Here is a 22,579-nt window from a genome sequence, read left to right on the forward strand (position 1 = left end):
TACAAATTAAAAACAAATCAAATCGGCATCAAATCGGCAGCTTCCGCTATTTCTAAAGGGTCCAACCACCCTTATGGTTATGCAATAGTAGACAGAATAGTTTGTGCTAAGTGCCAGTGCAAAGGGCTCATAAAGTGCAAACATTTCGAAATAAAGATGTGATAGCTTCTAATGACATGCCTTTGGCAGTGCAACTAACTGATATTAATGATCTGGAGTCCTTACAGGCAGCGTAAATATAAGCAGAGACCTGGTTTATAATTTGGTCGGAATCAGTGCGGGTGCATAAAGCCAGTACTTTCTTGCAGAATCTATTATTGTGGCTAAAAATAAGGGGACGAAGATAATATCTTCTGACCTGCAGCGTTTGGGTAAGGTCTATCCAGATATGGTTCAAAATGCTGGATACGGTTTGCAAACTTGGAGGTGGGCTGCTAATTTGATTTTTTGATAAATAATATTATAGTCTTGAAACTTCTTTTTCACCAACTTCCCACTACCTGCAGACAGGCTCTCGGGATTGGACCAGATCTCTAGGCATCCTATAGCATCTGACGTAGCAGCTATATCATTATACTATGGTAGCTTTGTTGATTCAGCACATGACCACTCACAATTTTCAGATAGTTGCTCAGCTCTGACTTGACCCAAATTCTGACTATATCTAACAGAATGCATATTAATTTCTTATATGACTTCTCCACTCTTACCACGTAGATCGGGCAAAGACCCAGAATACACACCAACAGCATCTTTATTAGGCACATCATTTCTTGGTACACAGGCATTTAATAACAGCACATAGCACCCACAATACACAGCTTGGGTCATAAGTAGAACATCCTTACTCAATCTTTATTTATCTCAAAACCAGAGATGCAGGAAGGTGTATTAAATATTCACCATTACAAAAAACAAGCGTTATCTCCCGTGGGAGTAACATCCCCAGATGGCACACCTTTGACAAAGTTTTAATAATGTTTATAAGAGTCTTGTCGATGGTTTTATCATTAGTTGATTTTATTTTGGTTGAGTTTCATACTATTGCATTCGTAGTTTGTGTGTGTTAGCTTGTGTCAATTCAAACTGTTCTGCCCAATGCATTTCGGGCAAAAGCCCTACTTCAGGGCACTTTAATTCTTTTATAGAAAACTTGCTTGTTTACACAAAGGAAAGAGCTTCACCGAAGTGAAGCGCAAGGTCAGAAACGGACGGTATTACTGTAATATGGGGAAAAAGTGCAAGCGTTGGTGTCCGAATTCATGCGTTCGAGTGAAATGTCGGGCAGTTCCCACCATTAACATTTTATGTGCTGACATCAACTCTTACAGAGGAGCTAGCATATCCCCATATATGTACATCCAAGATTTGGGGTGGGACTGCACTTATAGAAAGAGGAATGTGAGTGCTGGAAAATGAGACAGGAAGGGTGTTGAGGTAAAAATTAAGAGTTACTTGTAAGATCAAATAGAAGAACAAGGTACAGAGACAGGAACCAAATTATTTATTAGCACTGGAAAACCACCATTCCCGTTTTACTGTGTGGAAAAGAGTAAACATCAAAAACCGTAGATTTAAAATTTTTTTGAAAACATTAGAAAACACTGAAAAAACTCTACCTAAATTCACAACAAAGACACTGAAGAAAGGAATACCTACATAAATGATCATTCAGTAATCTTTCAGGTTATGAATTATTGGGATGCAGGGGTTGTCTAGGCCCTTACTTCAGGCACCAGAGCTATCTCCTATGTTACAAACATCTTCCAGCTTCCAACAGAAAATGTATTCTTCAGGTTACGGTCCTATAGAGAGGAACTACTCATCAAAGTATGCAGATCTCACAGTTTTACCCTTCAGTTAGCAAATATATTCCCTAGGTTACAGATCTTACAGACTGAGGTAACAATCCCTCATATTACAGAAATATGACAAGTTCAGTCCTGAGCGCTGTCCTTTAGGTAACAGTGAGAGTTATTCCACATGTTGCAAAAATCATTCATGCTTCATAGAGCAGGTTTATGCCTCAGGTTGAAGAGATTTAACGGCTAAGACCTCATAAAGAAGAAATACGTTAAAATGAAGAATCAAGTCGGTATGATAAATACCTCTTTATTTTTCTTGGCTGTAGAATGAAATGGAATAGCAGGTACCACAACAAAACCCTACACCCTTCAACCTGGGCTCCCGCTAGTTAACTGCCCTCTAGCAATCCATGCAACGGAATCCGAACGCTCTTCACATCACACCAATTCACAGATGGAACCCTAACCAAAAAGCCCACAGCAAAATAGTCATCAGATTACACAGATGTCACAGGCTCAGACTTTGGATAGCTAAGTTATCACTTAGTTTACACAAATTGTAAATTGTTAGGTTGGTGACAAAAGTAATATCACTCAGGATATGGTGATCGCACATGCGCAGTTATCTCCCCTTAAAGCTACACTTTATGTTATACAGATAGTAAAACTTCAGGTGTCTGACAGTAGAGCAATCCAGAAGGTTATACAGCCATTACAAGATCACGCATCTGTCAGAAAAGACATCCCACCAATTACACAGTTGTTACAGGTGTAGGCATTAGACAGATGAGCTATCCTATAGCCTTATAGCCTGCTGCCAAGGACTATACAGGTTATTAGAACATTGGAATGCTGGGAGCTGCACCGAAGACTGTGGAGTAGCTCCAGGCTTATAAACTAGTATACATTCCAATGTTTGTCGTCATGTTTCTCCCTTATTAATTTAGAACATTCTACCCTCAGTGGATGGAATTTTCTAATGGCCTTATAGCACTTTTGCCTTGAGTTATACCGGTTGTTAAAGGCCCGCTCTCTCATTATATGCCCGAGCCGCACGGACTCAGGGCCTTTAGCAACTGGTATAGCCCTCGGCAGCGGGCTATAAGGCTATAATATAGAACTTGTACATGCTCTAAGCGTAAAGGTGCCGTTTAGGAAGCACAGATCATACAGAATAATGTGTATATCTTTAATAGGGAATTTAGAGTGTTGTTATTAGAAGTGGTCTATATTCCAAGACTGCCATCTCCATTTAAGAGCATCGATTGTGGACTGGTAAGGAGGAAGGAGCATTGAGTAATACGAAGAGTTAAATCACCCAGCCCCCACAACTGAGTCACACTGGTGATTGACATACAACAGATAAGGTGTGAAACTACAGACCTATCTTTCAGGTTACAGAGATGCTGCAGGCATGAGTATATGAAAACAAAGTTATCCCTCTGGTAACACATATGACATATCTTACAGATACAGACTTCTGACAGCAGCTCTACCTCTCAGTTAGTGAGATCAATATTACTGTCATGTCAGGGAGCAGGGCTATCACTCAAGTTACAAAACCTTTTCTGGCTCAGCTCCCTTAGAGCAGAGCTTTCCCTAACGTTACACAGGTCTTACAAGTTGTTTGAAAGCAGTTTGTGGAGCATGTGATTACCGGGGCACAGCTTGTTCTGACTGTGACATTAATAGTTTTGACATCAGAACTATTCCTAGTGAGCGATATGTTAATGGATAGAGTCTTAGAAAGACAAACTAGGATACATATATATTTAAGGATTATGCATCAGACAATGATCCTGTTCTGAGGGTAGACCGATTTTACCGGCCTATGCCTCTGATGTCCAAGCTACACCTCAAGAAATGGATATTACAGGGTCAGACTTAGGGCAAAATAGACCCTTAAGGTTATTAAAGTGGGAACATATTTTGTATTTTGGGAAGCAGCTGTTCTATAAGAGTGTCTCAAGTCTTTCTTGTAGAGCATTATTCTGGATGACAAGCAGTAAAATGTAAAACCTAAATAAATACTGTCTGTTATGTTTTAAGTAGTTTTTAGTTCTCCACTTAGACAGCGAATGCGCTGTCTGTTGCGAGACACTTTGTTAGCTTACAGAAATCTTAGAGCCCACCCATTGTTTACCATTGGTTGACTTCATTGTCACTCTCATTTGTTTGCTGCTTATGTGATCGTTTGATTGGGCGTTACTTCCCCAAGGCTGAGAGTGTCCCTCCCTTGGAGCATTGATGCATTACTGTGTCCGTATACTGCTTGTTTTACTGCTACTTTTTTTCTTTTTAGTTAAGTACAAGCGAGTGTAGGTTTTCCAGCTGTCTCCCTTGTATGCTTCTCTGCCTTCGGTGTCACCGTATGCTTCTCAGCCTCCGATCTCCTTGTTGCTCTGTCTCGCAGTGCGCTTCTGTGCTTCACCCCATCTCCGTGTTGCTCTGTCTCGCCATGTGCTTTCCTGTTTCCCACACTGGTATCTGCTGTAAAATGTGAAGATCAATTTTTTTCGAAGACATTTGACACACTGAACATAGTTGAGGTTTCATCTGTGTAAGCTTTGCTAACACACACAGAACACGCAAAAAAAGGGAGCAAATATGCAAGCAAGATAAATGCAGCAAAAGTACATCCATCAGAGGAGCAAGCCGGTGCAGCTCTCACACCCCCATTAGGGCGCTTTAGTTCAGTGCCTTCTTAGAGTTTCTTGTTGCTCAAATAGGTGTAATTTCTGATATTTATGTTTCATTCCTCGATTTTACTCTTGAGAAAGTGTCACTCATAGTCGTTGAAATGTCACTCATAATTACACTGAAATTATGAAAATGTCACACATAAATCTAAAACCTTGACAGCTATGCACATGACAGCAGCAGCAGGCGCCATCTGTTCTAGATAATTGTAATTCAAGAACAACACCAATGTTGAATCAGTGCTGGCCCCTACGCCTCCTCTGCAGTTCAACTGGGCAGAGAAGAGTGCTGGCTTTGTGCTTCCTGCACGTGTTGCACCACTCGAGGAGCTACACTTCACCCCATTCACTCCTGCTGACTGCTGCATGCACTTGTGGCTGGCTGTGCAGGCCCACCTTGCAGAAGCCTGGGTGCCTGCCCTGCTCAACCTGTCTTTCACTGTCAACTTTGTTGCTTTACCCTCAAGATAGTAACCTTTATTGAAAGGCTGACGGTACTGACTCACAAAAACAACAACAATACAGGAAGTTCCGACTAGTAAACCATTTTATTGCACAATTATGACTTTTGTGATCCTTTAATCAGGAGGCAACTTGGAAGGCGAGGGCCCTGGGCAATTGCTCACTATCCCATGCCCAGGATCAGGCCGGCCTATGATGCAACCATCAACCTGTGTTTTTTGCCTGTTTATTGACCTATCTTTATGACTGCTTTGTACTGTTGGTTTCCTTCACACTACCGCAAACATTGCCTGCAACAAGCACATATTCATGAAGTCTCCCACACCCTGCAAAACACATAAACAGCTTTTCTTTAGAAGTTTAAAAGATGCCGATTTGCAAATGTGGGCTGATTTGTTTATCTATTTTATTCCCTAATGCGGGCAACTATGACAGAAAATAGGACTGGAGAAATATGCCCAGACCTATTTTCTGTCCCAGTCCGACCCTGGCCTTGTGCTAAATGTGCGATACCCAAAATCAGAGGATTTGCAACTTCAAAATCGTACGTCGCAATGTACAAAAGGTACCTTTTCGGGCCCAACCATTGATGACGTACTGATTCCTCAAAGGTCATTCACCAAGTGGAAGCAAGGCCGGACTGGGCATCAGGCTGGAAGGGTGGGAGGATGCTATTGTTAGTTGGGGGGTGGTTTTTTAGCAATGCAACAGTTTTAATGAAGAGGCCTAACGGCTAGAGCTGCTGACTTTGGAACTGGGGAACCAGCTTCAAGCCTATGCTTAACGTCCTGTGATTCTGGGTAACCATTTAATCTAATCTCCGCGTACCGACCAAATATGAATGTGTCCTTGTGTAACGTAACTGGTTCTCATGTAAAATGCTCCAATACCTTCAGGTCAAGTTCGCGCCGTACAAAACCGAAAACAAAAAACAAAACAAAAAAGTGCAGAGTTCCTTGTATGTATCTGTTGGAGAGAGATCTTTGTCAAGTGGCAGTTTTGACTCATCTAAAGTAGTACCTGCTGCAAAGAGCATGAACTATGCAGATCTCAGGAAAGTATTTTATATGCATAGCTCAGTGGGTTACTGCTTTTGTCACAGAGATCCTTTTGTTACTGTGCAGTTCATAAGTTATTGTCATAATCTAGTTTAGAATGTTATTTTCCCCCCAATCTTTAATTATCACAATTTTGCTAAAAAGGGTTTGTTTGGGTAGAAATAAATTCTTATTAGTAAAGTCAAATCTAACCACTGTGTTGCATTCTGAACCCTGAGTTTGCGCTTCCCCAGACCACAGATCTTAAAAATGCCTAACTGTATGGATGACATGTGAATCTAACACGTGATAGTCCCCTTTGTCTTATGTAACATTATCTATACACTGATTTACACACCTAATATACGTTGCCTCTGTATGTGTGATGTAAAATGCTCCAACACCCCACAGTGGTATGAGGCGCTATAAAAAAAAAAAATACATGCGAGAGAGGGGTGCTGTAGGATAGACCTCTATAGGTCAGCAGCCATTGAAGCCAAGGGGTGGAGCGAAATTACTGGGGAACAAGGAGCACTTCAGCAAGCAAAATGTTATTTTGCTGCGAGGCTGAAATTCGTAGCACGGTTCCGGGTGCCACTAGGGAACTATATTGATTGATGGGTTGTTCTTGATAGTATCTTTTTTCACCTGCCTCAGGACATCTGGTTGCCCTTCTCTTCAGACTCACCGGAAGCAGGAATACTGGAAGCAGTGAATAATAGGCAGCATTTGCTGAAGCAAAGGTTTACCCTTGCCCACTGAATTTGAGCAAAATAAAGAACTAGACAGACATTGCTTAAATACAATAAATACCCCACAAATACGAAAAAATATTAAATTATCCTCAACTTTTCACCCAGCCCTCTAACTTTAGTGAAGTCAAGTGTGAGCAGTGTTTCAATGTTTCAATGTCCCAGTACCCTTATTATTATTATTATTAAAGGCTCTTCTATAGCGCATGGCCACTCGGGAGCATCCCAGCGCTTAAGACTGACCAGACAGAGATGGATTAAAAATGGAGATCTGTATTATCTAGTTTTTGGAAACAGAAGAGTTTTTAACTTTTTCCGGAAGACAAGGAGGTTAGGCTCTTGGCGAAGAGGTGGAGGAAGAGCATTCCACAACCCAGCCGCATTGTGCAAGAACAGACGACCTCCTGTGCGGGCTCTGCTGATCCTAGGAGCTATCAGCAGGTTTTGTTGGTTCGAGCGAAGATTCCTGGTAGGTTTGTATGGTCTGATCATGTCATCTAGAATGGGGGGGCCACTCCCATAGAGTGTTTTATGGACCGTGCAGAGTGTCTTAAAATGGATTCGCTCCTTTATGGGGAGCCAGTGCAAGGTACAGAGTGCGGGCCTGGCTGATGTACGATGGCTAGTGCCCGTGAGTAGCCGTGCTGCGGAATTCTGGACAACCTGAAGTTGCCGGATAACCGACACGGGGGCTCCAAGATAGAGCGCATTTCCATAATCCAACCTGGATAAAACAAGGGACTGGACTATGGTTTTCTTTGCTGTTTCGGGTAGCTGAGGAAGGATTTTCCGAATTGTTTTCAGCAGTCCGAAGCAGGTGGCCACTGTCTTCCTTGCCTGGGTCTTAAATGACAACTCTGCATCCAACCAAAACCCGAGACTCTTTATCTCGGTCTTTGGAGTGGGTCCTGGGCCCATACAGGAGGGCCAATGTATCACGTTGTTAAATATGGCTCGTTTTCCTAGAAGCATCAGCTCCGTTTTTCCTCCATTCAATTTCAGGTGGGACAAGTCCATCCAGTTTGCTACTGCCTCCAGGCAACGGCAAAGCCTGGAGGGGGGGGATTCCACCTGATTGAGAGAGACAACTAGCTGGGTGTCGTCAGCATAGCTTACCAGTTGGATCCCAAAGGGAGCTACTACTTCCGCCAGGGGCGCCATATAAACATTAAACAGTGTGGGGCTAAGGGAGGAACCCTGTGGCACCCCACACTGTAATGGCATTGATGGGGAGCAGCTATTTTCTGAAAAGACCTTAAAGAATCTATCGCCAAGAAAGGACTCCAGCCACATGAGTGCCCTGCCTTTGACGCCCAGCTTTCTGAGACGAGACAGGAGGACACGGTGGTTCACCGTGTCGAAGGCGGCACTGAGGTCCAGGAGGATAATGGCCGCGCTGCCACCTGCGTCCAGAATCCTCCTGGAATCCTCTACCACCCTCAACAGTGCCGTCTCCGTTCCCTGTCCTCTCCGAAACCCGGTTTGGGTTGGATGGAGCAGGTTATGGGTCTCCAGAAAGGATGCTAATTGTTTATTTACCCATTTCTCGGCAAGTTTACTAATGCCAGGGAGCAGGGAAATGGGACGATAATTGGAGAAGTCCTGGGGGTCGAGATGAGGCTTTTTTAACAGGGCCCTAACCATGGCCAGTTTCCAGTCTTGGGGTACCCTTCCTGATTCAAGTGAGGTGTTAACTAGATGGATGATGTATGTACTGATATTGGGCAGGGCTAACTTTAGAATATTCATAGGGGCAGGGTCTAGCGGAGACCCGCTTTTAACTGAGTTGAAAAGCGAGGGTAAAAGTTCAGTACTGAGGGGGGAAAAGAAAGAGAGTCAAGGCAGAATAATATCAGTATCATCTGGCAAAGGAAGGATAGGTTCTTCCAAAGATAGAGGAGGGAAGGACAGGAGGATCTTTTGAATTTTTTCAGCAAAAAAATTCGCTAGATTGTTGCAGTGAGCGTCAGCCTCCTCCGTACAGAGTGGTGATGATGACGGGTCGGGGGCTTTTAACAGAGATTTGGCTATCTTAAACATCTCTCTTGGGGCATTGGCTGAGATCCCTATTTTTTCTGCGTAAAAGATGGATTTGGCCACGTTAAGAGCAGATTTATATTTTTTTAGAGAGAGTCTATATTTGGGTTTTTTCTCTTCCTCAAAATGTTTCCGCCACTGTCTCTCCAACCGTTTACATTCTTGTTTTAGGGACCTTAGCTCAGAAGTAAACCAAGGTTGTTTAGTGGAGCCTTTCTTTTTGGAGATATTTATTTTTGGAAGCACCTTATCCAATGATGATTCAATCCATTGGTTAAAGTCCACATTAGCCCTGTCAATGTCCTGATTGGCCTGGGGTTCGCTTGTGTTCAGTGCCTCTACCCATTCATTCATTTCTAATTTCGTCCACCGCCTACTCAGAGTTTTACTGGGCAGTTCTGCTGGGCCGGGTATGGGCATATTCCATATGAAGGGAATGACCATATGATCTGTCCAAGGGATAGGGTATGGCTCGGCTGATGTTAAGTTCACAATGTTTGAAAATATGGGGTCTAGAAGGTTCCCTTTAGAGTGGGTGGGATGTGAGACTATCAGATTCAGTTCACATGCCGCAAGATCTTTGGTTAATTCTGTGGCAATAGTATCTGAGGGATTATTGAAATGAAGATTCAAGTCTCCCAGTACTATGAAATTTGAGGCCCTGCTAGCCAACTCTATAGTTGATTCGATAATTCCTTCCGGAAATTGTCCAATAGCGCCAGGTGGACGGTAAATTAAAAGTCCAGAAAATGACACTTCTGGGGATAGAGTGATGGCAAATTGTGCGCTTTCACAGTCAGGGATGGAGCTGTCGATCATACGACAGATTAAGTGCTCCCTATATACTATGGCTATCCCTCCTCCAACTTTAAGTTGTCTGTCCCTGCTTTGGATCAGATATCCCGGAGGAAGGGCCTGGACGATATCTGGGCCAGACGTGGATCCCAACCACGTTTCAGTTAAAAAGAGAATGTCAAGTCCAAGATCTTGAATTAGCAAGGAAATTTCAGTAGCATGTTTAGGTAATGAGCGGCAATTGACCAAAGCCATTTTCAAGATGCCTTCTGCTTTAGTAGTATTAATATCCGCTTCCGTAGTTCTGATATATGATGTACCCTTGATCTGGCTTTGTTAGATAGAAAGCTATGACAACGTCACTCTTGTTTTTTCAGGAATTCCTCACATGTGCGTTTCAAAAGCTTCCTCATCTGGTCTTCATGAAACCAAAAAAGTAATCTAACACTCACAGGCTGATCTACACAAATTCAGATTCTGAAATTTAGATGAGAATGAGAGAAACTTCTACCCTAGACACTGGATACATTAACTCTCAGTGCTTTGGCCTGAGGGCCTGATTACGTTCTTGGTAGATGGATTAGTTTGCAACAACGTGAAGGATATGCCATCCGCCGTATTATTAGTTCCATGGCATATAATGGAATTGTAATTTGGTGGACGGGATATCCAACACGTTTGTGACGGAGTAACTCTGTCCGCCAAGATAGTAATCAGGCCCTAAGTGTCTTGCTTGAAGCCATATCTGCTCTTTACGGCTCAGGCACTAGAGCTCATGCACACAGGCAGCACTGTATTCTTGGGAGACACCACCGTCCAAGATGCCAACAGCCCTGTCATTGGCCAACCAGTCACCAACCACCTTCAACACCATCATACTACTGAATATCAACATGAACAATATCGACATACAAGAATATCGAGGGACAAAAATAGGAAGTTAAGTGCATATAGGGAAGTATAGAATTACTATTCCTAACTCCACATCCATGTACCATGAAGATATATGTACCTCATAGATACAAATATATGGAGTCAGGTGTAGAAAATCAAGACTTACGTATCGATTTAAAGAAAAAAAATTCCCTCGATGTGTGTCCCATTGATATCCTGAAGTCGATACGATATTCAGTATACACAGCCTTCACCACCTTTGTCTGCCGTCCTCCAAACAACATCTACTTCTCAAAGCACTTCATACATCTATATTTGTTTTTTTTTATTAAAACCAAGCAAATATATGTGAAGATTAAAAATTAAATAATTACAAATCACTTTGAATAGAATCAACACTCGTTCTCGTCCCTTTCTTTAGAGGAGCAATTATCATGTTAGGCTCGGGTGAAGTGAAATGAATGTTATATGTCTTAAATGTAAATCTTGTATAAGTGAAAAACTGAGTTGGGAGACACTGAAAGGACTATCAGGACCACCCTTGTGTGGAGAGAGCGCGGCCCCAGGGATCGATGTTCCTAGTAAACAGAAGTGAGTCAGTGTCTTCCAGTGGAAAAGAAGGGAGTTACATTTAGGAAGGTGAGAAAGGTGTGCTGGGGGAGGAAACTATACTAGATGGGTAGTCAGCCAAGGGGTATTAAGTGGCATATGGCCCCACCAGGCTCCACAAGTCCCAATCAGTGAAGATGTCCTTATCCTCTCCTATCAATGATGCACTGGAGAAGAGGTCAGGTGGTAAAGACTAGGAGCAAGGAGGCAGGATAAAACAGCTGTGGGTGAGAACAGAGAATAAGGTAAGCTCACATTTATCAGGGCAAAAAAGGACATGATGAATGGACTGGGAATCAGGTAAAGCCACTGAAAGAACATTTATTTAAGTGATGGTAAAAAGAGGGGTAAGTTCAGTAGTCCTGTTCGGGAGACGCCGGTTTAAGTCATCTGACAAACTGAGACAAAGATTTACGTTCCATAACTCCTAATTTTACAAACATGCCCTAGAATGACACAGAACTCAAGTCTGGAATAGAACCCATTGGATGTCAAATTCACTTTAGAACCAGTGAGTTGTAAAGGAACCTCCTGAATTTGTTGCTCAGTGGTGAGAAACACTCTAGATCGGCCCCGGGGACTATCAGTCCTGTATTGCTTCGCCCTCCCAAATAATAGAAAATACCACCCTCCCACACAGAGGCACAAACACGGCAAAGCAATAAAAACACCAGGAAATGGGATTTCACTCTCATAAAATGAGCCACATCAAAAGACTGTTCTCAGAATTAGGCATGGGGTTTTATTTGTGAAACACTCAAACAAAAAGACTTTCCCAGATGTCAAATGAGCAAGATTCAAATGTGTATATATGTGATATGGTGTCTGCCATAGCATTTAATGGACTAATGAACCACGCGCTGAGAATGGTAGCTGAATAAATCCACTTCATTTAACCTGCGCTGTGTCGGACTCATTCTTACCAGTGAGCGAGTTCTGGATTATGTGTTTGGCCAGTATTGCAGGCACTGGCACTGCACGACATCTCGGTCTGGTGCAATGCTTGAGCCAGCAGTTGTGGACATGGTATATATTACAACGTGTCACCCCCCAGGCAGCTTTACTACCACGGCGCAATGCATCACTGCAAGGGGAGAGAGGTAGCAGTATTGACTGCATGAGCGTTAGGAGTGGTTTCAGCCTTGGCATCTGAGACAGGCAGTGCGGTGGAGTGCGGTCTGAGAGCCAACATGGTTGGGACACCACTGGGTGTTTTGAATCTCCCACTTACAGAAGGGGTTTTCGCATTGGACTTCACTTACCAGCATGCATCTGCCCGATAAAGTGCAAGGTGAAGTACAGCTTTAAGGCAGAGGAGGGGCTGAGACACCACTGCACCGGGAGTGGTCAATGTATCTTCAATTTTACCTCCAGGTGAATGGACTTGCCTTTGAAACCGGCACTGAAGAAAAGCGCTACATGGCTGAAACGCGTCTGCCATAGGTTTCATGGACTAATGAACCACGCACTGAGAATGGTAGCTGAATAAATCCACTTTGTTTAACCTGCACTGTGTTGGACTCATTCTTACCAGTGAGTGAGTTCATATATATATATATATATATATATATATATATATATATATATATATATATATATATATATATATATATATAAAGTCGAACTTTTTGACACTTTCCACGTCAAAAAACACACGAACACCTTATATCTTCTAGAAACGCTTTATTGCAGGTTTCTGGCAGTAAACTCTACGCGTTTCAGGAGCTCACCTCCCTTGCTCACGAGTGACATTATTGTGTATACGATAGGGTTTTAAACAGACATGTGACTTTGCAGTGCATAAACATAAACAACAGACCATAGCTGTAAAAGTAAATAAAAATTGTGAAGATACTAATGATAGTGCCGAGTGTAGTCTTGACAGTGTTTTTAAATTACATATTACTCTTTGGGGCTTTTTGACTTAAATAGTAACATTAGCATATACATATTCCATGCTTTATTCTCCACTAGGATGAAATGTTTAGCATAGCTTATATTTTGTATATTTGCTACTTCACTTGCCCTTATGTTGAATTTTCATTAAATGTCTCTGAGATATTTTGCCCTAGTGGGCTTATATCCATATCTTCATCAGATGTATGGTTCCAAATCAAATCAAATTATATGACAGTTCCTTTCTGTACTTTTGTAATCAATACTCATAATTGTAATGCTATTTATATAGTATACAATTTACAAAACTCTTTGATTGGTATCAGTTTTTGGTAAACCATAGAGAATCATTTTGCCCCAGTGGGCATACATTTTGTCCTTCCGGGCAACACATTATCATTTCCACGTAGTCAATTTCAAGTCCCCATTTTCACTCCTTTCGTCCTCTTATTACTCGGCTGACATGTACTTCAATTCATTCCTCTTCCATTATTCATTAGTATCTATGAAAATACATAGACAAAAATTATATTAACCACACATATATTCCAACTTATACCCTGTGAATTAAAAAACCAAAAAATGGTTATTATACTTGTCTGAGACAAACAGAACTAATTTTTTCAGTCCTATAGACCGGAATGGGTCAAACACTGGGATCGCATATTCAAAGTGACACAACATAATATTACTTAAAGCCAGACTAGGTCATATCACCATTAGCTCCTAACTACCAAAATATCATCTTCGTTTTCATTACAGAACAACTTCTCACACCCCCAATGTCTCATATTATTAAAAGATTGAGTTGGCAGTCATTAGTCCTGGACTTAAGTTGCAATATCATCGTTTTATTAGCCTAGATGAGTTTCCAGTTCCTCATCGCAATTATGTCCAATCGGTACTGTTGTTTGGTATTTAATAATCAGTCTGGATTCTAGTCTCCGTAGTTTTTGGATCTTATTTCCCCCTCTGTCATCATGTTTGATCATGTCTAACACACAGAATCTCAATAAGTTTGTATTCTGGTTATGTTCTGTTTGAAAATGCCTTGCGATGGGGTAAGCTTTATCACAGTTCTTTATGGCCCTTAAGTGCTCCAAAATCCTGATTTTGGCTTTGTGTATCGTGCTGCCGATATAGGCCTTATCACAAGGGCAGAACAAAGCATAAACTGCAAACTCCGTGTTGCATGATGTATGATCTTGTATCACAAAGGGTTCTGTGTGTGGTGAGAGTTTAACTTCTTTACAGTTTTTACTATGCTTGCATGCTTTGCAGTTTCTGCAAGGAAAAAATCCTTGTATCCCCATTGGTTTTTCCTTTACTGGAATTACAGCACTACATAGTTCATCTTTTAAGGACTTAGTTTTCTTGAAAGTTATCTGTGGATATGATTCTACATATCCTGCAATTTCAGGGTCTGTTTGTAATACAGGCCAAAATTTCTTTAGGCCTCGTTTAATCATAAACGCTTGGCTGCTGTATGACGTGATGAAGCGCGTTTTTGGATTTACATTATCATCCAATGTTTTATCCTTGTCATTTTCCCTTAGTAAACTTTCTCTGCTTCTTTCCTCCACGAGACATTTGGCCCTGTTGATGGTTTTTTCAGTGTATCCTCTTGCTCTGAATCTTTCAATCATTGTGTTTTCTTCTTCCTTAAAGCTTGCAAGTGTGCTGCAGTTTCTTTTCGCTCTTAATAATTCTCCTATTGGAATGCTCTGTATTAGTGAGCTCTGATGGCAACTGCGTGCATGTAGCAGACTATTTCCTGCTGTTGTTTTTCTGTACAAGGAGCTTTCTAGTCTGTTGTTTTCCACCTTTAATCTTAAATCAAGGAAATCTAGACTTTTCTCTGCCCATTGGCTGGTGAATTTTAAATTGAAATCATTGGAGTTAAGTTCCTTCACAAAGTTTTTTGCTTCTGTCTCTGAGCCTGACCAAACCACGAAAATGTCATCGATGTATCTGACCCATTTGATGACACTCTTCTTATACACCGATGACCTGTATACCACTTCTTCTTCCCAGTACCCCATGAAGAGACCCGCAAAGCTCGGCGCGAAACAAGTCCCCATGGAAGTCCCCAGGATTTGTCTATAGATTTTAGAATCAAAGAGGAAGTAGTTTTGAGTCAGACACAGTTCCATTATTTTTAGAAGCATTTGTGTGTGGCAGAGATAAGAGATTGATCTTCTGGATAGGAAATGTTTGCACGCCGAAAGCCCCAGTGTGTGTGGGATACAGGTGTATAGCCCCACTACATCAAGTGATAACAATGTGTAGTTCTCTTCCCATTTCAGTGTCTCTATGAGCTTAAGAAAAGCCCCTGAATCCTTAACAAAGGATGGCAGACTCTGTACCCAACTCTGTAGAAAGAAATCTACGTATTGTGAGGCATGTTCAAGGCAGCTTCCTATTGATGAGACTATTGGCCTCCCTGGTGGGTTATTTCTGTCCTTATGGATCTTCGGTAGAAGATATAAGGCTGGTAGTCTAGGGGACTTGCATTCAAGGAATTTGAACTCTTCTGTCTCTATCAGTCCTTTCCCTTTCCACTCTTGGAGTAAACTATGGAATAACCTGATTGATGTCTCATATTCCATGCGGTTACTTCTGCAATATTTAGTCTCATCTGAAAGCTGCCGTAATCCTTCTTTGATGTAGTCAATTTTGGCCTGCACTACTACATTGCCCCCCTTGTCTGATTTTTTTATCACTATGCTGGGGTCATTTTTCAAACTAAGCAAGGCTTTCCGCTGTTGGTTATTTATGTTGCTCCAGCATTTTAATTTTTTATTAGAAATATGTTGTAGTTCTTTGCACATGCCCCGCTCAAACACATCTATGGCATCATTTTTTAGTTGGGGGAGGAAAGTTGACTTTGGCTTAAAGCCACTATTGGCACTCATATCTAAGGCTATGCTTTCAGATCTGTATCTTTCGTAAGGGCAACTTGTGTCCTCCACTTCCTCAGCTAGAATTCTTAGTGAGTGTTCCAATTCTGCCTCCGCCATACTTATGCTACTGGCTTCTTCTCTAGGTGCTATAGATTTATCTGTGACTTTGCAGGCAAACCACTTTCTAATTCTAAGTTTTCTCGTAAAGAAAAATAGGTCTATTCGGCTTTGTGTAAAGTTAAAGGTTCTAGATGGACAAAAACTTAACCCCAAAGATAAAAGTTCTACCTCATAGTTGGTGAGATTCCTCTTCGAGAGATTCACGACGGTCTGTCTCTCCATTATTTCGCCTTCAGTTGGCCCCTTGTTCTTCGTCCCACTGGGCTTCCTAGATCTCCCATAGCTGAGGTATTCTTGTTTCTGCCTCCTCTGTTTCCTCTTCCTCGACTTTGAAAGGATTGGCCGTTGTTTCCTCCTCTTCCCTTCATGACCATATTGAACTCCGTAAAAACATCGGTTTTTTCTCCTAAAAAACCTTGTACGCTGGATGCATCACTTCCACTCATTAGACTTCCTTCTGTTGATGTTTCGTCGTTGACTAGCAATCCACTTTCTTTTGATTGCATTGCCGAGTTCGCGGCGCTCTTGGCTTGCATTTCTCCTCTTATTTTATCATATTTTTTGGCGAATGTTATTATTTGACCTTTCTGATAGTCAACTAAGTCTCGTTGAAATTTGCGTTGTTTCTTCATTTTAATATCCTTTTCAATTTTATCCAGGCTAATTTCCATTCTTTCCATCTCTTTTTTAAATTCATCCTCGCTGCATATGTTTTTCAGTTCAGTGCTTAGATCCTCAATCTCCTTGCTTAGCCTCTCCACGTCTTTTGAGGCATAACACACTAGCATTTTCAGCATGTTTGTTGAGCATTGGTGGTTATTTTCAGCCCACTTGTTAATTAGCTCTGGATCTGGGTTGTGGAAGGTTGGCATTATGAAGATTCTTAATCCACGTGGGACTCGTGACACATCAATATATTTTTGTAATGTAGTGGCTTCCCACCACTTGTTCTGCTCACTTTTTAATGCTCTCCACAGTTTGTCCCACAGCAGTCTTTTTTCAGACTTTCCACTTACTTGTGCTTCTTTGGTGGAAACTGACATCACCGTGTTTTCGTTATATTTTTCGAATATTTCATTAGCATCCTGTATCCGTTTGTCTCTTCTCCCTGATGCCATTGTTCCTGCTGCGTGTTTTAGCACTGATCGGTGCTTCGTTTCTTTCGTTGTGCCTTCCGTTCCGTTTTGGATCACGGCGCATGCACTCCCTCTCTGGCTGTCAGCTGTTCTTCACAGATCTCTTTAGGGAACCCGCGTTGCCGGTATTCTTGCTACTTTGTTGCCGCTTTCACTCTCCTTCGGCATTTCGCATCGGCTGCATTTTCTCTCCGCGGTTCCTGAAACCTTTTGTAAACAAAGCCGGGGGCTCGAGCAGAATTCAAAGTCCCAATTCCAGTTGCTTGGCAGCCGCCAAGCTCCGCTCCCTCGAGCCTCTTGACGAAGGCGGTTCGCGTGTAGGCAGCGAGCCTTCACATAAAGTCGAACTTTTTGACACTTTCCACGTCAAAAAACACACGAACACCTTATATCTTCTAGAAACGCTTTATTGCAGGTTTCTGGCAGTAAACTCTACGCGTTTCAGGAGCTCACCTCCCTTGCTCACGAGTGACATTATTGTGTATACGATAGGGTTTTAAACAGACATGTGACTTTGCAGTGCATAAACATAAACAACAGACCATAGCTGTAAAAGTAAATAAAAATTGTGAAGATACTAATGATAGTGCCGAGTGTAGTCTTGACAGTGTTTTTAAATTACATATTACTCTTTGGGGCTTTTTGACTTAAATAGTAACATTAGCATATACATATTCCATGCTTTATTCTCCACTAGGATGAAATGTTTAGCATAGCTTATATTTTGTATATTTGCTACTTCACTTGCCCTTATGTTGAATTTTCATTAAATGTCTCTGAGATATTTTGCCCTAGTGGGCTTATATCCATATCTTCATCAGATGTATGGTTCCAAATCAAATCAAATTATATGACAGTTCCTTTCTGTACTTTTGTAATCAATACTCATAATTGTAATGCTATTTATATAGTATACAATTTACAAAACTCTTTGATTGGTATCAGTTTTTGGTAAACCAAATATATATATATATATATATATATATATTTCTTTTTACACATATGCCAAAGCGAAACATCTTTCAACCTGTCAAGATGGAGATTGGCGAAAAATTACCTATTTTGCAATTGACTCTGTGGAAGAACTTGAGAGACTGGGAGATCGAAAAAAGAAACTCAGACAGCTGGAATCGAGATATATCATAAGACTAAGGACCAAAATTCCGAGAGGCATGTACTTCGATGAAGAACTTTATGTGCACGTGGAGTAAAAACTAGAGTCATGGGGCCCCAATGGCAAATGCCCTCGAAAAAGATAAGGAAACGCAGCATGGAACTACAACATAAACGACAATCGATACAACATGGGTACTATACCATGAAGAAGGACACTTACACAAAAAGGTAAAACAAGATGTACAGGGTTTCTTTGTACAAAAAAAAAAAAAATCTTTGAAAATGTGTGATTGTAAAAATGTAAAATCGATATACTCAATAGAATTTTAATATAATGAGGAACATTGTGATACTGAATTTTGAGAACATGCAGCGTAATCTAAGAATGCATAAAAAGTAACATTTTGTGATAAAATGTATCCCAAAAAGTGAATGAGAACACTGTCTAACAAAAGTGGATTCTTGTATGTAAGTTAGAACTACATATCCCAGAAGTCTATGGGAGTAGTAGAAACTAAAAAAAGTATAAACAGTTGCAAGAGAGTAGTGGCACTTACCGTGAGCAAGGCTGTCAGGCTGAAACGCGTTGGTGTTAGACTGGGCACTGAAATAAACCTGTGAACAGAAGTTGCTGTGTGCGGCGTCCTTTGTATTTAAAATTGTCTTTTGGCCACTGGTCTGGCCCAACGCCGGCACCCGCTGAAGAGCGATCCTGTGATAAGACCACATTGAACAAAAACAAAATATATATATATATATATATATATATATATATATATATATATATATATATATATATATATATATATCCAACAGTTGCAGTTTCTCAACACGCCGATTCCCACGACACAGAAAACCACGCAAGTCCAACGTTTCTTTAGGCACACAGTTTATTCAGGTAAGAGTTTCCAAAATCTGACGCGTTTCGGGCATCCGCCCTTGCTCACAGACAGTCAGTAAATGAAATAACCATTACTTAAATAGTACTTGTTTCACATATTTTTTAATCTCACATAGGCATTTTTTTCTTTTTTTCTCATTCTAACCACGTGTAAATGGAAAGTGAGGACACACTACTCAGTAAAAACCATCTTGAGTACCTCTTCCAAGTATTACAAAGTGCATAGTGCAAAGGCAGAGTAAAAATCAGTATTATTTACATTCTGCTATGTAGTGATTGAAGCAAATAAATATACATTGAAAATTTTAAAACAATTTATAAAAGTAGATACCAATTCCATATTACAGCATAAAATGCATATAACCAAATAACCTAATGCTTAGAATATTAATTGTGGCCCATATTAACAGTTACCTATGTAAAAAATAAGCATGTTAACCTGATGTGCAAATAACACGCCAAATTTTTACTGTGCAAAATATCGCTCAAAAATTGCCATTAGGACAATTATGTGCAAATAATGCTAGCCAAATAAGTGCAAATATCGCAAATGTAAACAATTAGATGAGAACAAGATCTATATCGACATTAACATAGACCTAATTGTGCAATTCCTCGCATGGGGGCCACTCTTCCCCCCGTGAACACATATTTTGCAGTCACACTGAGCAGTTCAGAAAAGGCAGAGTAGTATCCTCCCCATCGCTCCACTAGGACTTCTAAAATGTAACATAATCACTGGTCCTTTAACGCTTGAAATGTAGAAATGGGACTTTTCATTTCTTCTCTTCACTTATTCCTTTCTCTTTTTCTTGATTTGCACTAATCACCCTCAGTTGCAGCGATTCAACAGTGCGTGGCTCTCCTGCATGCACTTTTCCCATTCCCCCGCGCATTGGCAACAATATTGGTGTATGTGAGTGAGTGTTAGAGTTCCCTGATCATGGATCTTCTGGTTCACTGTTTGGGTGTCCTCACATTTAGGGCCTGCCCTGGGTTTGGAGTTGTGGGTTTTTCCTTTGTTATGCATCACATGGGAAACAACCTTTATAACGCAGTCATTACATCACAATACCTTTACAATGAAGTAATTACATCACAACATCCTTTACATTGCATGCCATTACAACGCAACCATTACATCGCATGTCACTACAATGCATGTCATTACAACGCATGCCACTACAACGCATACCATTACAACGCATACCATTACAATGCATAGTTTTTACCCTTACACTATCCAACACTTACCCCACTGTTGCACTCACTGGAGTGGGAATAGTAATTTTTACCCCTACACTATCCAACACTTACCCCACTGTTGCACTCACTGGAGTGGGAATAGTAATTTTTACCCCTACACTATCCAACACTTACCTTAAATGCAATGTAATAGTATGCGTTGTAATGGTATAACACGATGCAATGGAATGCATTGTAAATGTAGTTTCTAGAAATGCGTTGTGATGGCATGCTATGTAAAAACATGCGTTGTAATGGATGTTGCGATGTAAAAACTGCATTGTAAAGGCATGTGTTGTAAATGTTTGCGCTGTATCGTCATACATTCCATCACATGGGTCACACAGAAGACCGAGTCCTACTTCACATAAGTGTCATCCATTCCTTACACAAGACCTGTCGGAGCAGGGTGCACGATCCTCCCCCTCCCGGGCTGATTTGCCTGACCCCTCATGCTGCCCCCTTCCCTGTGTTAAACCACGGCTAAAGTAGGAATATTGACGTGGAACGTGCGGGGGATGGGGACCACAAGCTAATGCTATGCTGTGCAGCAATACATACGTAGAAGGGGTGAGCAGATAGTGGTCCTTCAGGAAAATCATATTGCCAAGGGTGGGGAGGATCGCCTGCAGAAGCGCTGGTGAGGACGCTGCTTCTTGACGACCTACTAGGACTTGGTTAGGGGAGTGCTCATATAGGTCCGCCCTGGAGTTCCATTTCGTCCCACAGCTGGAGTAATAGACCCAGAGGGGTGGTATGTGCTGGTGGAGGGCTGACTTAATGGTAAGCCATTATTGCCCAGAAGTATTTGCGCATTAAACAAAACTCAGTCAACATTACTAGCATACCTGTTGGCAATACTAAAGCACTGGTCTCATGTAAAATGTAAATGTAGTGTATTTTGTAAAGCGCACAGCTGCACCAACGGGGTTTCCCGGCGCTATATAATGCTGTGGAACCCTTCCTGGCTCTCCCTGCGAAATGCCCCTCCTGGGCACCCCCAAGGTGAAACCAGGCATCCCAGTGTTGTAGGGGCCGTTGTGGAGATTAAGCAAGCTATTGCCCAGAGTTGCAGCGTGGGACCCATGATTAGAGTAGGTGCCGAGGCGAGAATTATCGAGTCCGCAGACATTGAGCCCAAGACCCTGCCGCGTCGAGACTTGAACCCTGGTCCCGGGCCTGATCTCTGCTTCAGAGTCTGCCGCTCTAACTAGTGAGCCACACTTCTCCACTTTTAGGGGGGATTTTAATTGTATACTAGACCTGCAGATAGATCTCTCACATCCTCCATTGCCCACTTCACTAGTGATAGTGGCTGCCACCTGCCTTACATATTGGCTCACACATTGGTCCTTACTTGATAGCTGGTGTACCTTATACCTTGAGGTGAGGGAATACTCGGTCCCCCGTGAACTACACCTGCGACTAGATCGCATCCTCTGCCATTCCACTCTCCAAACCAAGGTCACAGGTGTGGAATACCTTGGGAAACATTTTCAGATCACAACCCACTATCGGTGCATGTTAAATAGGGGAACGACAAGACCTCCTTCCCAACCTGGTGTTTACAGCTGGCCACACAGCTAGAAGATATGACCTTCGGCGAAGGGATGAGAGAGGTCATACACACTATTTTGATGAAAACTGGGGCTCAGTTACCTCTCGACAGCTAGACTGTGAAGCGCTTAAAGTAGTGGTTAGGGGCCAGTGTATTAGGGCAGTGGTCAGAACAAAGGCCATCATGCATAAGGATCCGAAGCAAACCGAGAAGACATTAGGGAGCAGCAGCTCACCTGGCTCCTACAGGAAACATACCTTGACCTCTGCGATGGAGCATCAAGCTCACCTGGTCAAGCTGCTATGATGTTTAGATCTCGAGGCATATCAGGCTAAGATGCATGCCGTGGGGGATAAGTCGGGCCTTTTTCTGGTGGCTCCTGCATATTGTGATGCCCGTGGCCCTCGTCACTGAGATTAGAGAATTCCTAGATTGCACTCCTACCATCCAGGCTGACATACGTGCAGCCTTCATAGCAAACTACAAGGCTCCATATGACCCACCACCAGTGGATCGGCAAGTATACATTGCTGAATTCCTGCAAGGTTTGAAGCTACTCACTATTGACCCTCTGGATAGAGCAGCTTTAAAAAAAACCTTACGCTGCAGAAAAT

Source organism: Lissotriton vulgaris, chromosome 5, assembly GCF_964263255.1.
Source record: "Lissotriton vulgaris chromosome 5, aLisVul1.2, whole genome shotgun sequence".
Lineage (NCBI taxonomy): Eukaryota > Metazoa > Chordata > Amphibia > Caudata > Salamandridae > Lissotriton > Lissotriton vulgaris.